Source organism: Cydia splendana, chromosome 25 (assembly GCF_910591565.1).
Source record: "Cydia splendana chromosome 25, ilCydSple1.2, whole genome shotgun sequence".
In the NCBI taxonomy this organism is placed as follows: domain Eukaryota; kingdom Metazoa; phylum Arthropoda; class Insecta; order Lepidoptera; family Tortricidae; genus Cydia; species Cydia splendana.
The window spans coordinates 7,351,505-7,366,716 of NC_085984.1; the positions used below are offsets into that span (position 1 = coordinate 7,351,505).

Here is a 15,212-nt window from a genome sequence, read left to right on the forward strand (position 1 = left end):
CCGTAATGTAATACGGCGGATTATACGATCTGACTACGACATATATACGGTACGCAAGGATTCGACTATTGGAGAAAGAAAGGCGTGAAATATGACAAGCCACTGCCTTTTGTGGGCAGCACATTGCGCTTTTTTCTTCAAAAACAAAGCTTGACTGAGTACCTAACAGAGTTGTACAGAAGATACCCTGGAGAAAAACTGGTCGGATATTATTTTGCGAATAAAAAAGTACTTCTAATCCGAGACCCGGAGTTAATCAATAATGTCCTAATAACAGACTTTAATAAGTTCTACCCGAGAGGATTGATCGCTCACAAGACAGTGAGAGAGCCGATGATGAAGAACCTGTTTTTCGCTGATGGTGATCTGTGGAAGCTGCTGCGGCAGAGGATGACGCCCGCCTTCACGTCCGGCAAGCTGAAGGCGATGTTCCCTCTGATCGTGGAGAGGACCCAGCGGCTGCAGCGCACCGCCGCCGCCGCCGCGGAGCGCGGCGCGGAGGTGGACGTGCGCGACCTCATGGCGCGCTACACCACCGACTTCATCGGCGCCTGCGGCTTCGGCTTAGACACCGACTCCATCTCCGACGAAACCTCAACTTTCAGAAAGCTAGGCAAACGCATCTTCACGTTCACAATCAGAGACGGATTAATGTTGTTTTTAAAGGAAGTTGCTACGGAACCGTTTAAGAACTTCGAATATTTAGCGCCAGAAATTGAAAAGAATACAGTAGCTTTAGTCAAAGGTATCATGGAGCAGAGAAACTATAAACCTTCAGGGAGGAATGATTTTATTGACTTGCTTCTAGAATTGAAGCAGAAGGGTAAGATTGTGGGGGAGTCTGTAGAGAAGAGGAACCCAGATGGAACACCACATATTGTAGAGTTGGAGATGGATGAGCTGCTGATGGCTGCGCAGGTGTTCGTGTTCTTCGCGGCGGGGTTCGAGACCTCCTCGTCCGCGACCAGCTACACGCTGCACCAGCTCGCCCTGCACCCTGACCAGCAGGCCAAGTGCCAGCAGGAGATCGATGAGGTACTTACCAGATACGGCGGGAAACTTTGCTACGATGCCGTTAAAGAGATGCAATATTTGCACATGTGTTTCAAGTAAGTAATTCTACCTGCCAATAACATATATATTCCTTGCGTTATCCCGGCATTTTGCCACGGCTCATGGGAGCCTGGGGTCTGCTTGACAACTAAACCCATGATTTGATGTAGACACTAGTTTTTCCGAAAGCGACTGCCATCTGACCTTCGAACCCAGAGGGGAAACTAGGCCTTATTGGGATTATATAATAGTCCGGTTTCCTCACGATGTTTTCCTTCACCGAAAAGCAACAGGTAAATATCATCATATGACAATTCGTAGGTAAGTACATAAGTTCCGAAAAACTCATTGGTACGTGCCGGGGTATATGTGCATATATACCTACATGCCAATTTAAAGTAGGTAGACCATCACTATTATCATATTGTAACACTTAAATGAGGTTGGGATATAGTTTTCCACATATAAAACTGTTGCGTGCAGTAGCAGGCGTGTCTCACTCCGCGATTTCGTCGCTTTAATACAGATAGCTAAAAGTACATCCGTTCCACCAATTTTGGTAGCTAGCCATAAGCCGCGCGTGGCGCTGTCGCCACCTAGCGGCCATATCTGTCCTGATCGTAACAGACGCGTTTTGTTAGAGAGTGAGTCTTCTGTACCTAGTACTATTATTTATTCTATGGCAGTAGGCACATTTTTACAGTACTAATATCAATTGTATCTTGTCTAATTTGCAGATGAAAGTGTTTATTACAATAATTGTTTATTAATTTTCCAAATTACAGAGAAGGTATGCGGCTGTTCCCTTCGCTGGGCTTTCTTGTAAGACAGTGCGCGGATAGTTACCAATTTCCCGGCACAGATGTCACTATCGGTGAAGGGGTAAACATTGCTATACCGTTGCAAGCCATCCAGACAGACCCAAAGTACTTTTAGCTGCTTTGTTACTGCACACCGTTGTATGGGGACCTTGCACTTTGAGACTATGCGCTGAAACTTGGCACAGTTGATTCTTAGCTGGTCTTGAGCAGATACAGACCGGGAGACCTCGAGAGCCACGTCTCATTTAGTGGGGGGGAGGGGGGGAAGTTCGACGCCGCCGCGCTTCACTTGGAGCAACATTTCTCTAAAACTATACCTATTAGGGAATGTAATATATCATTTTCGGATAAATTAAGGATGAGGAATCTAGTTTTGGAACAAAAACAATGCACTTTCTAACAAAAAAAAGCATAAAGTAGAAAAGACTAAAAAACGTATTTTTGATTTTTTCATAATTACCATTTTTTTTTTAAAGTATAGCAGGAATCTGAAAACAAAAAATACAGTCGTAAAGCTACACTTATTACGTTTAAGAAAATATATAGTTTAATATACAAAACTGTTGATAAATGGGAGATAAAAAATAATATTAAGCGTGGGTCAGAGTGATCTCAATACAAAATATGATGAATGTGGGAAAGTTACTTATAATTTGTTCTACAATCGTTTATTTTTCTTGTTTTTCGTAAATAACTCGTAAACGGTAGCCCACAGCAAAAAAATATCTTTTACGTAAATAATCTGTTTCAGATTTCTTATAAAATAAGTACTACTGTTTTTCGGTACCATCAATATTTAAAAAAATATTGAAGGGAGAAAATAAATACTTAGGTCCCCTTTTTTAGTCATTCGTAAATAACTCGTAAACGAAGGCCAATAGCAAAACAATTTTTAGTACATGAATAATTTACATAAAATTTCCTACAAAAAAGGTCATTCGAACTTTTTCGCTAGGATCAATATTAAAAACGATATTAAAGAGAGAAAATAAATTCTAAGGTCCCCTTTTTAAATATTGATCCTAGCGAAAAAGTTTGAATAACCTTTTTTGTAGGAAATTTTATGCTAATTATTCTTGTGTTAAAATATTTTTTGCTATTGGACATCCTTTACGAGTTATTTACGAATGACTAAAAAAGAGGACCTTAGTATTTATTTTCTCCCTTCAATATTTTTTTTAATATTGACCTTAGCGAAAAAAAGGAGCACTTATTTTATAAGAAATCTTAAACAGATTATTTACGTAAAAGATATTTTTTTGCTGTGGGCTACCGTTTACGAGTTATTTACGAAATTATTAAAAAATAAACGATTGTAGAACAAATTATAAGTAACTTTCCCACATTCATAATATTTTGTATTGAGATCACTCTTGCCCACGCTTAATATTATTTTTTATCTCCCATTTATCAACAGTTTTGTATATTAAACTACATATTTTCTTAAACGTAATAAGTGTAGCTTTACGACTGTATTTTTTGTTTTCAGATTCCTGCTATACTTTAAAAAAAAATTGGTAATTATTAAAAAATCAAAAATACGTTTTTTAGTCTTTTCTACTTTATGCTTTTTTTTTGTTAGAAAGTGCATTGTTTTTGTTCCAAAACTAGATTCCTCATCCTTAATTTATCCGAAAATGATATATTACATTCCCTAATAGGTATAGTTTTAGAGAAATGTTGCTCCAAGTGAAGCGCGGCGGCGTCGAACTTCCCCCCCTCCCCCCCACTAAATGAGACGTGGCTCTCGAGGTCTCCCGGTCTGTATCTGCTCATGACCAGCTAAGAATCAACTGTGCCAAGTTTCAGCGCATAGTCACAAAGTGCAAGGTGTCGTGCACTAACAAACTAGCTATTTAAAGACCCTCAGAAGTTTATACCGGAGAGGTTTGATGCAGAGTATCTTCAGGAGATTCAGAAGAACACGTATCTGCCGTTCGGAGATGGAGCCAGAGCTTGTATTGGTAAGCTAAATATTTTTCATTTGTCATTGTTTAGGGTCACCCTCACTAGCGTCTTTTGATCGTCGCGGCGTCTAGTCAGTACTATAGGAAATGGCGTCGCTGCTCAGTTGCGCCAACGTTGCATCGAGCAGCGGCCATAAGAATTGACTACACGCCGACGCTCGGAAGACGCTACCCATATAACCATTCCAGTCGCAGAATCACAAAGTGGTAACTAAATGTCAGATGTGTCGTAACAGAGTCCACACAATGTGTCTAGAATTGTTTCGAAACAAAGTGTCGTCGCCGTGTCTACACTTTTCCGTAACAAGGTGTCGACACATTTGTGTGCACTTTGCGTGCGGTTTGCGACTAAATCTGACAGCAAATTTGTGACAGCAAATGTCAATATAAAATACCTCTTGAAAACCAAGGTTTGTCAAACTACTATTAGTGTCTCGTGTGCTCGTAATTCTAGTAAGTCATCATGGGCAATGCAAATGATAATAATCGACCGAAACCATATAAACACCCGACACCCGTCAACCTTTTACAGAAAAGTTTTTAAAGAAATTCAATAAGCTACTTAGGTCAGGCAACGAATGCTCCAAAAGTTGTAGAGGGAAATGCTTGGAACACAATTTTTGACTCCGTAACTCGGTTTGACAAGTTAGGAGGTGAACATATCAAAAGTCCCCGGCCGTAGCCCTTGAGCGGGGGGGAGAGAGGGGGCTTTGAAGGTCCCATTTTCCCGTTTTTCGATTATATCTCGGAAACTATGCATCTCAGCGACATGGCCACTTATACAAAATGAAAGTTAATTTAATTTGTTACAAGTTTATTCCGTCAATTTTTTGGATATGTTGAATAGTTTTTGAGATATCCGCTCTTGAAAGTTTATTTAGGGCTCTCAATTTTATCTTGATATATCTATATCAGTGAAGGTGCTAGGCCGTGTTTGGTATCGTTTTCGTATAAATCTGGGGTGCTGAATCCATTTAAGATATCACATTGACACCATTCCACAAAATAAAAATAAATCTTTTTAGGGTTCCGTACCTCAAAAGGAAAAAACGGAACCCTTATAGGATCACTCGTGCGTCTGTATGTATGTCCGTCTGAATACACAAAATAGTTCTTTACCTATAGATGACAGGAAAACCTATTAGAAATGTGCAGTCAAGCGCGAGTCGGACTTAATGTACGGAACCCTTAATACGCGAGTCCGACTCGCACTTGCCCGGTTTTTTTGAAACTCTTCTTGACGCTTAACCGCTGAACCGATTTCGTTGAAATTTGGTATAGAAATAGTTTACGTCCCGGAACAGGACATAGGATAGATCTTATAACCAAAATCATCTTTTGAAGGTGTGAAAAGTGGCGTGGAAATTTGTACGGGAAATCAATAACCGCTGAACCGATTTATATGAAATTTGGGATGGTCTACATCTTTGATTTAGTTAAAAATGATGAAAAAACATGACTTCAAACCTAAACTTAAACAGTATTAACTTCAAGAAGTCAATTCTGAATTCCCCCCTACACCTCATTTCATACATTTAAAGGGTGATTTTTGAGGTAACTTATTATATCCTGTCTCGGGACTCAAAATATATGTGTACCAAATTTAAATTAAAACTGTTCAGCAGTTTAAGCGTGAAGAGGAGTTTAAAAGAAAGTATTTTATTAAGTTTATATGTTTTTACTTCGGAATGGTGTCAATGTGATACCTTAACTAAATTTGGTACTGCGAATTTATACGAAAACGATACCAAAACATGGCCTCGTAGCTTTACTGTTGTAGAAGTCAAAATAAAATTGAGTGCCCTAAATTCTTATTACTTGGCCAAACTTGTGTAGAAGGAAAAGGTAAAATAAAAGTCTTCGGCAGGAATATAAGACGGGTGGGGTAAGACGGGTTTCGGGTGTATATATATATTTTTTGCGTTACTATTTCATTCATCAAATATAAACATACCTTGATTATACTATTCTAGTGAGATCCTCATAGATAAACAAAAACATTTACTTAAAAAATTACAAGGTCGAAATGTCACGGAACTTTTTTTTTTTTCTTTATTAAGGGGCTTTTTCGATTGAACGAATATGTCACCCCATAAAAAACAGACTTAATAAGAAAGTAAATAGCTACATCTAGTTTAATTACATCACACATTTGGGTCGTTCTCGCATTTCGTGCAAATCGGTGTTTTAGGAAATTTACCAAAAATGTGGTGGCGTTTTCGAATATCTGTTAATGCAAGGTTGTAACATAGGGCCTAAAGAATATGTCTCTCCAATTAACAATTCTAAAAAGGTAGGTATTTTCTTTATATGTACAATTAACACCCAATTTTTTCATTCATCTCTACATGTAACGCGTCAAGGTATAACTTTGACCTACATTTTAACCTTAAGATACTAAAAATAGGAAACTCGTTGTTTGTTCAATAAATGACTAATTTAGTTATGTTTTAAATCGTATAATATTAAAAGCTAGAAATTAATAATAAAAACTATACAGCCTTATAAGTGATGGTTCAAGTAATTTCTTCATTACCGACGCGAGAAATGGATTAGCTATATTTTGCTGTATAGCAAGGGTATATAGCGCCTACCGCCGATGCAACACATTGTTCGTCAGTCATGGTCTAATAAAACATGGTCTTCCATTCCCAGAGTGACACGCGATTACGTCACAATAACATTGCCACTTTATTTCAACATAACATGTTACATGGGTACATTATACCTATGGTTAATAAGTTAAAATATTTCTTTATAATTTTATAATTTTCATTTATATGTATTTTAGGTTAAATTTTACAATAACACGTCATTTTTAATTACTCGTTAGCAATATCTTCCGATTCACGAAAGAAATTTCAGACTTTCGGGTAATTCTGTTTATACTACTGGCAACACAGGATAGCGCTGTGGACATTTGACAATTCGGATCTAGATAACTTCATGCCCTGACCGTCATCCTTGTCGAACGCGTGTTAATTGTTATTTCCTTCTCGCTCAGTGTCAGCAGTCGCAGTGTTTTCCAAACTTTTCACGTCGTAAGCTAGGTCATTAATGTGTAACTGTGAATTAGTTTTTTAAACGTTTGTCTTGTATAGATAAATAAAGTTTAATTTAATACATTAGATTTGTTTTATTTTACTATGTTTCTACATGAATAACTTAAAATTAATGCCGTTAAAATAATTTTCACCGTTGGTTAAAATTCTCCCACATTTCAAAGTTTGAGAACCTGTAAACAGCATGATGACGTAGGCGCGTGTCAGTTAGGTCATACGCGAATCTCGGAATGGAGTACCAGGCGGAGTATATTATTATACCATGTTCGTCAGTCAGTTGGTCGAGTGCTCTCGTAGCGGACGCTCGTATGTCGCTGTTAGCGAAAATATATACGATCTTTCGTGTCGGGAAGGAGTGTGGTTCTCGTCAGTCTTCATCGCCATCGCGTGATTTATACAGTAAGTACCAAGTGTACATTATTATAATTATACGTAATGAAGTGTTTTTGTGTTGCCTTTCAGATGGTTTATTCTGCAAAATTAAGGTCTGATGCCAACTGATGTAGGCGACAAAAACTTCCAAAACTTCATTCATATCGGTTTCATTCACTTCTTTTCCTTCCAATTTTACTGGGGAAGGTAATGAACGACTTAAGAAGGTAATGCTAATAATATACGAGGCAGTGCATTTTATGGAAAGAGGCTTAGTTATAATAAATATTACGTTGTTATAAACATTTAAAACTGTATGTGATAATAGGGGAGCCCAACCGGGGAGTTTTTGGATTTACTCGAGCGCAGTAGAATGACATAAACTTGCCGCTCTGTTACCTCTACTTGGGTTATGTGTTGAGTACTTCTGTGATACATAAGTTTTGAATGTGTGGGGTTCGTCTGATAAATATTAATCTTAAGAAAGAGTATATTATAACAAATCTGACAAACCTACTTGTCAGATTGTTATAATATACTCTTTTTAAGTACCTATGTGGTTAACCTTATCGGACACTACGAAGCATTTTAAACATTTTTGAATTAATTGATTTACGAGTCATTTAATCGTAATTGCGTAATAAGTTGCTTAAACTCAGCTTTTTAGCTAATGTAACGATTTAAAATAGACTGATAAAAGACTGATTCAAACTTAGTATAGTTTCTGAATAAAACAATAATTATGTTTGTTACTTAATCTTAAGAGAAAGTGTTGTATAAAACTATTAAATAACCAACAAAGATCGGCTGTAACAAAATACTTCTTATTTAGAAGTATATATTTTTCTTTAGGAGACTTTTTATGCTATCTTTTCAATATTTCATAGTTTTATGCAAGTATATTGTGTATTTTCCAAATATCAAACATTAATCGACGTAGGTAGTATTGTTTTAAGTATTTTTCTGATCTATAATTTAGGTAAATATTTGCAAAACTTGCCATTAAAATAATTGATATGCAAGAGATGATAATTATGTAACAGTTTAAAATAACAAACTGATCAAAGACTGATTAATACTTTGTGTAGTTTCTAAATAAAAAAAAATATTTGTTATTTTAATCTTATAATGGAAAAAGTTGTATAGAACTATGTAACACAATGGTCGGTTACTACAAAATAATTTTGGTTCTTAAGAGGTTTAGAATATTAACATTTTAAAAAGAGTTTTTACACAATTTTAGACATTTATTTAGCTATGGTTAATATTTATCCACTTAAAACTATTTTCTACAATATTGATATTAAGAGAGGACATTTTTTGTGTTTCGTAATGTTGTAATTCGGTTTTTCGTACATCGTCCACTATCCTCTATACAATAAACCCTTCTTTGAAGACGTTTTATGACAACTTTTCATGATTACATTTGTTACATAGTTTTGTAAAACTATTTTGTATATATTAACTCATATTTATAGGGTCTATCGTGAATTTATTTTATTACCAGCAAAATGTCAAAACAGAGATTTGTGCAACTACACGACGAAAAGTGTATGAAAAAGTTTAGACATCAAATTTTCAAACCACCCACTACACATAATGTTAATTATTGTATTGTTTGTTGACCCCAAACTTAGTTGCACAAATCTCTGTTTTGACATTTTGCTGGGACATCAGTTAGCCGCGACCATGACCAGTGAAACTTGAATCGAAACGTCGGTAAATAAAGGTAATAAAATAAATCGCGATAGACCCGTCTATAAATGTGTATGTTTTTTCTATGCTAATTTTTGAAAATTTGAAAACTATGTCTTATGGGATGTGGTGCGCAGATGATCAAACCGATTTGACAAACACTTGGGGTTGACAATCCCGACTTATAATGATAAGTAAATGGTCAATGTACCATCTAGCATGAACATTATAAGTCGGGATTGTAAACCCCAAGTGTATGTCAAGTCGGTTTGATCATCTGCGCAGTGCTTAAGACACATGTTTTTAATATTGTTGATTTTAATTAGTGTTAATTTTCTTGAAATAAAGTTTTTTATGTCCGATTTCATAAGTTTTTTTCATTACCATTCACTGATAAAATTACCATCTCGGCCGATTTCATTACCAGCGCGTAGTTCATTACCAGTAGCCTTATAAAATGAAAAGTAATAAGGTTACAAAGGTGCCTTTAGCAGAAAAGTGTTAATAAATGAATCCACACATTGACGAAACCCAAAAGTTTACCATTTAAAAGAAAAATTACAAATCGAGAGAATATCACCGATTTGCACGAAATGAGAGAACGACCCATTTCTGTCCCTCAGACCGCACTTAACAATATTTAGTACCTTTTCAACAACCTCAGACATGGGGTTCGAAAGGTAGGTATTACATAACCCAATGGAACTGTCATTGTCATGAAATATCTGTCTTCTAAGTCGCTCATTTCGGACACACTCCATTAAAATATGATACACATCCTCGACGCGATTACATAAGGTGCATAATTCCGAATTCACTTTACGCATGAGGTAGGCGAACTTATTCAATGGAATGTGTCCAGAGCGCAATCTCAATAATAAAACTAGATCCTGCCTACACAACACACTATTATCAATCCAAGGAGAATTAAAGGGTTGTGGCTGTATTGTCTTATACCAAATACCTTTGTCCCTAGATCTCTCGTCGAAATATTCCTTCCACAATTCGCGACACTTTAATTTGACTAAATGTAAACAGTCATTATTGCCCCCATATAATGTTTCAAGTGAAATTCAATGCCATCGCTGCATGCCTGTTTTGCTAATGCATCAGCTGTCTCATTGCCACTTATACCTACATGCGATGAAATCCATTGCAATATTATAACTTTTGCCATAGATTTAGTAATATGTGAAAAATATAAACTTTTATGCCAAAAAAATCTGGACACAATTTAAGAATCACCCAATTGCGTCGAGGAATCATCTGTATTTTTGCTTGTTTCATTACCTCCTCGCTTCTTTTTTGTCCTTTGTATTCTGTAGCAATTTGTTAGATCTGAAAATAAAGATAACTTGCGTCGTCACGGATGTCGATTTATAGGTTTTAGGGAGTGCAGAATTCGAAAACGATGATCATTTTATAATCCAAGATGGCGGCTACGTATTTTGTCATAAAAGTGGAATCCAAAATAGTCATCATTTTCGAAATCTGCGCCCCCTAAAACCTATAAAACGACATCCATGACGACTTTTATGACATAGTGCATGGCCGCCATCTTGGAATCCAAAATAGTCATCATTTTCGAAATCTGCGCCCCCTAAAACCTATAAAACGATATCCATGACGACTTTTATGACATAGTGCATTGCCGCCATTTTTAAATTGAAAATGTTATCATTTTCGAAATCTGCGCCCCCCAAAACCTATAAAACGACACCCATGACGACTTTATGACATAGTGCATGGCCGCCATTTTGGATTCCAAAATGGTCATCATTTTCGAAAGCGGGGCCCCCTAAAACCTATAAAACGACATACATGACGAATTTTATGACATAGTGCATGGCCGCCATCTTGGAATCCAAAATGGTCATCATTTTCGAAATCTGCGCCCCCTAAAACCTATAAAACGACACCCATGACGACTTTTATGACATAGTGCATGGCCGCCATTTTGGAATCCAAAATGGTTATCATTTTCTAAATCTGCGCCCTCCAAAACCTATAAAACGACACCCATGACGACTTTTATGACATAGTGCATGGCCGCCATTTTGGATTTCAAAATGGTCATCTTTTCTAAATCGGGGCCCCCTAAAACCTATAAAACGACATCCATGACGACTTTTATGACATAGTGCATGGCCGCCATCTTGGAATCCAAAATGGTTATCATTTTCGAAATCTGCGCCCCCTAAAACCTATAAAACGACACCCATGACAACTTTTATGGCATAGTGCATGGCCGCCATTTTGGATTCCAAAATGGTCATCATTTTCAAAATTGGGGCCCCCTAAAACGTATAAAACGACATCCATGACGACTTTTATGACACAGTGCATGGCCGCCATTTCGGATTCCAAAATGGTCATTATTTTCGAAATCGGCACTCCCTAAAACCTATATATCGACACTCATCTCGACTTTTATGACAAAGTGTTTTGCTACCATCTGCATGCAAGACATTTCTATTATTTTTACGTACAAAAATGGCCCCCTGTCAACTTTCAATCGAGATTTAATCGATAATTTATTCGATTAATATTCAGATTAATTCAATTTCAATCTATGTTAGGTCGACTAAACTAATCGCGATTAAAATTTGAGAATTAACTTTTTTTCTTCCATTAATTAGTCGAATAAACAGTTAATCGATTAATGCCCATCTCTGACCACGGTATTTTTACACTTTGAGAATATCTGAAAACAAATCAACACAAGGAGCCATTTTGCAAATCCAGTAACATACCAGTAACTTTGTTATTACTTTTTCTCAAAAATGGACGGCAAAGTCGACGTTGCCGTATAAAAATTTGGTCGCGAAGTGCGGAGTTTATGGTCAGTCAAAAATTAAAAAGTTAAAAACATTGCAGTCTCGATTTTGGGACTGCAATGTTGCATACAAATTCCATTATTTGTCGAGTTCCAAACTTTTTAAAAGTTTAAATGGCCATATCAAATGAAGGCACAGGCCCATTAAACGGCCAAACAGATGATTAGTAATAATTATTATAATGTTGGTATCGCGACTATTTAGCTGCCTCAAATAGCTTGGCGTATTTTCGGCAGAAAAATACACTTCTATTTTAAAATTTAAAAAATAAAAAGGCGGCAAAGCAAACTTTTTCAATTGTTTCTACTTTTTTCTGTGAAAATATATATGTAAGAACGTTGCTTCTGTAAAATATTCCTATTATATTTATATTTGTTGCACCATTTTTGAGAAAAGCACTATATATGACTCGGCTGGAAGGCTACTTGCTGGCTTCGGATTCAATTAAACGGACTCCCAAGGTCGTCCGTTTAAAACGAATCCTCAGCCTGCAAGTAGCTACTTCCGAGCCTCGACAATAATGTACTATTGACAGCGCGTGTCATGTGTCAACACAGAGTCGACACAAAGTCGAAACATTGCAACTACTTTGTGACTGCAATATTTCTCAGCCTTGAACCATATTTATACATCATAATTAACAAGTTTCGTAGTATGTAAAGCGTTATTTCTGTTATTTAAGTATAGTATACGCATCGAAGTACTAAAAATGCTTCAAATAATATAGTTATGAACACAGGCACTGAGAAGTAAACAATTTCATTTCCGGCTAAACTAAAACAATGTGGTGGCGCGTTGATTATATTACACTTAGTTTATCAAATCACTCGAGCAGTTTAATTCCCCATAATAATTTAAGTCATATTGTAATATAAATGCAAACAATATATAATTACGTCTTGTAATCCGTTTTAGAGATGGCGTATTAATGTCACTTATTTTTATTTAAGTATTTTTCCATCTGACAGTTTCCATTTGACAGGAACAAAATGAACGAATGAACGAATGATATTGGCATAAAGTAGTCGCAAACCCGAAACAATGTGTGCACACGGCGACCACACTTTATGTCACTTTGTGTCATGTGTCGACCCTTCCCCATTTCTGGTAACTGTGTCGACACGGCGACGACTCTGCGACTGGAATTGTGACCGAAACAGACGGTGTCGACACAAGATGTGTCAACACCGCGTCGTAACGGCGACTGGAAATGGTTGTATGGGTAAGTGTGGGGTAGCTCTTATCTATGAAGCGGGTTGAAAGTTGAAAGTGATATGTTTCCCGACCGATACGTTCGGGTAATAATACGTTCGTCGACCCTTGGGAATTATAGTTTCCAAGCACACACATTTTATGTTTTTCGTAATTCGGTTCAAATTTTCAAAATGGGTTTGTCGTATAATTCCCGTTTTAATATTGAACCACCGATTCAATACTTCTTTCGATCATTTAATCTCAGTTGTTTATTGAATGTTGTATAAAAATGCTGTAGTTACTACAAGTTTATACTTAATCATGTTTTGTAATGTACCGTAAAACGGGGTGAGTAGGTTTCGCGGGGAGAGTTTTATTTTATTTTTGGGGAGAACGTCCGGAACACTTATTATATACACCATTCAGTTTTCATATGTAAAAATAAAATGTTATCGGGGTTTGAATTTCAGTTTTGACCCTACTCACCCCATTTTACGGTACTGTACATGTGATTTACTTTGGTCATATTCGAAATGACAAGTAGAGCGTTTAACTCTGGTGGAAACACCCATTAATACGAGTAGTTTGACAATGGCGCTCGGAGTGAAAAATATCTCGTCAGAAATAGATGCCTTTCATCCCTTGCTTAACAATTTAAGTAGCTTCTATTTTGGCATTTTTTTAATTTACTTTGTTAAATATTTATGTAGTTAATACTTTATTTTTCGCAACAGTGTCTATGCTATGTCTATGCAAGCACAGATCATATAATACTATGCAAGCAATTTTGATAACGGCTGCATAATTCGCAAAACGCCTGAGTTCTCATGTAATTTATTAAATATTATCTATTTAATGACCAGTTGCAGACAAGTGTTTTGATTGCACGTAGCCATAACACGATGCTTGTTGACTGAGCGCAAACTAAATTGATCTTTTATTTACAAACAGGATATATACAGTGGTATTACTAAAAAAAATTAATAACTATTAGCTTAAATCTAAAATAGGCCCTTGAAGCATTGTACCAATGATGCTGGCGGCATTTCCTCGCTGTATCGCAATTCTGATACGTTGTTGATCTTAACAGCCAATATTCGACTGAGTTTGAGTTAAAATATCTATTTTTTAAGCTGCCCAATGCTATTATTTCAACTAATTTTAAACTTCATTATTATTCACAACGACGGTACTCAAAAATCGCGTAAAATTAAGTTTTAAATTTAACTCGCGCGCCTAGATGTTGATGCCTACTTTAGCCAGTCTTCTCCGAGACCACGGGGACAACGCCTTCCTCGAAACGTTGGAGGTAAATTTAAAACTTAATTTTACGCGATTAAGTCTCGCGTTGTGAATAATACCCAATGACTCATGAGAATGTAAAATTGCACCTGCCTGACCGCTGGTCTCTGGCACAAAAGTACAATATAAAAAACCGGTCAAGTTTAGTGTGAGTCGGACTCGCGTTTTAAAGGTTCCGTACATTACTCAATTTTAACAATGTATTTTTTTATGTGGAACGTGAATGGTCTTAAAACCCGTTGAGTAAAAAACGTGAAAGTTTAAATCAGTAATTTTAAACTTATCAAAAGCCCGTTCTTCCACAGGTGAGCGCCTTGGTCTGATGCAGTCGCTGGCGGGGCTTGCGGCGATCCTCCACAAGTTCACAGTGGCGCCATCTAAGAACACGCGCGTGAAACCGCTCGTCGACCCCGCCGCTCACATCGTACAGAGCGTCAAGGGGGGCATACCTCTGGCTCTGACTTTGAGAAGCTAATGTGTACCGTGTAAAAGACTGCTTTAAGTACCGTAACGGGTACCCCACACTATACTCTGTATCTTCAGGTATTTAAATAAAAGTATACAAAATCTACCCTCAAATGGCTCCTTAAGTTGAGGGTAAATCAAAACATTACACGATCAAATAAAGTAGATTAAAATTAGGTTGAGTGACTGATCTGGATCAGTCACTGAACCTAATTTTAATTGGAGGTTTTGTAATTGGTCGGGTAACCAATAAATGTTATAACTACCCCTACTATAACTAGCTACTATTAAATACCTAAAGATACAGACTATAGAATCGGCGCTTAATCAACTCTATGGGTGCTGCTCGACGCAACGTTGGCGCGACTGAGCAGCGACGCCATTTTCCATAGCGCTGACTAGACACTGCCCATATAACCATTCCAGTCGCAGAATCACAAAGTG

General features: G+C 36.9%; 1 pseudogene; it reads left to right on the forward strand.

The window, feature by feature from the left end:
• The first annotated feature begins 45 nt into the window (after positions 1-45).
• LOC134802602 (cytochrome P450 6B2-like) lies at positions 46-14,778 on the forward strand (annotated as a pseudogene).
• Positions 14,779-15,212: the final 434 nt, after the last annotated feature.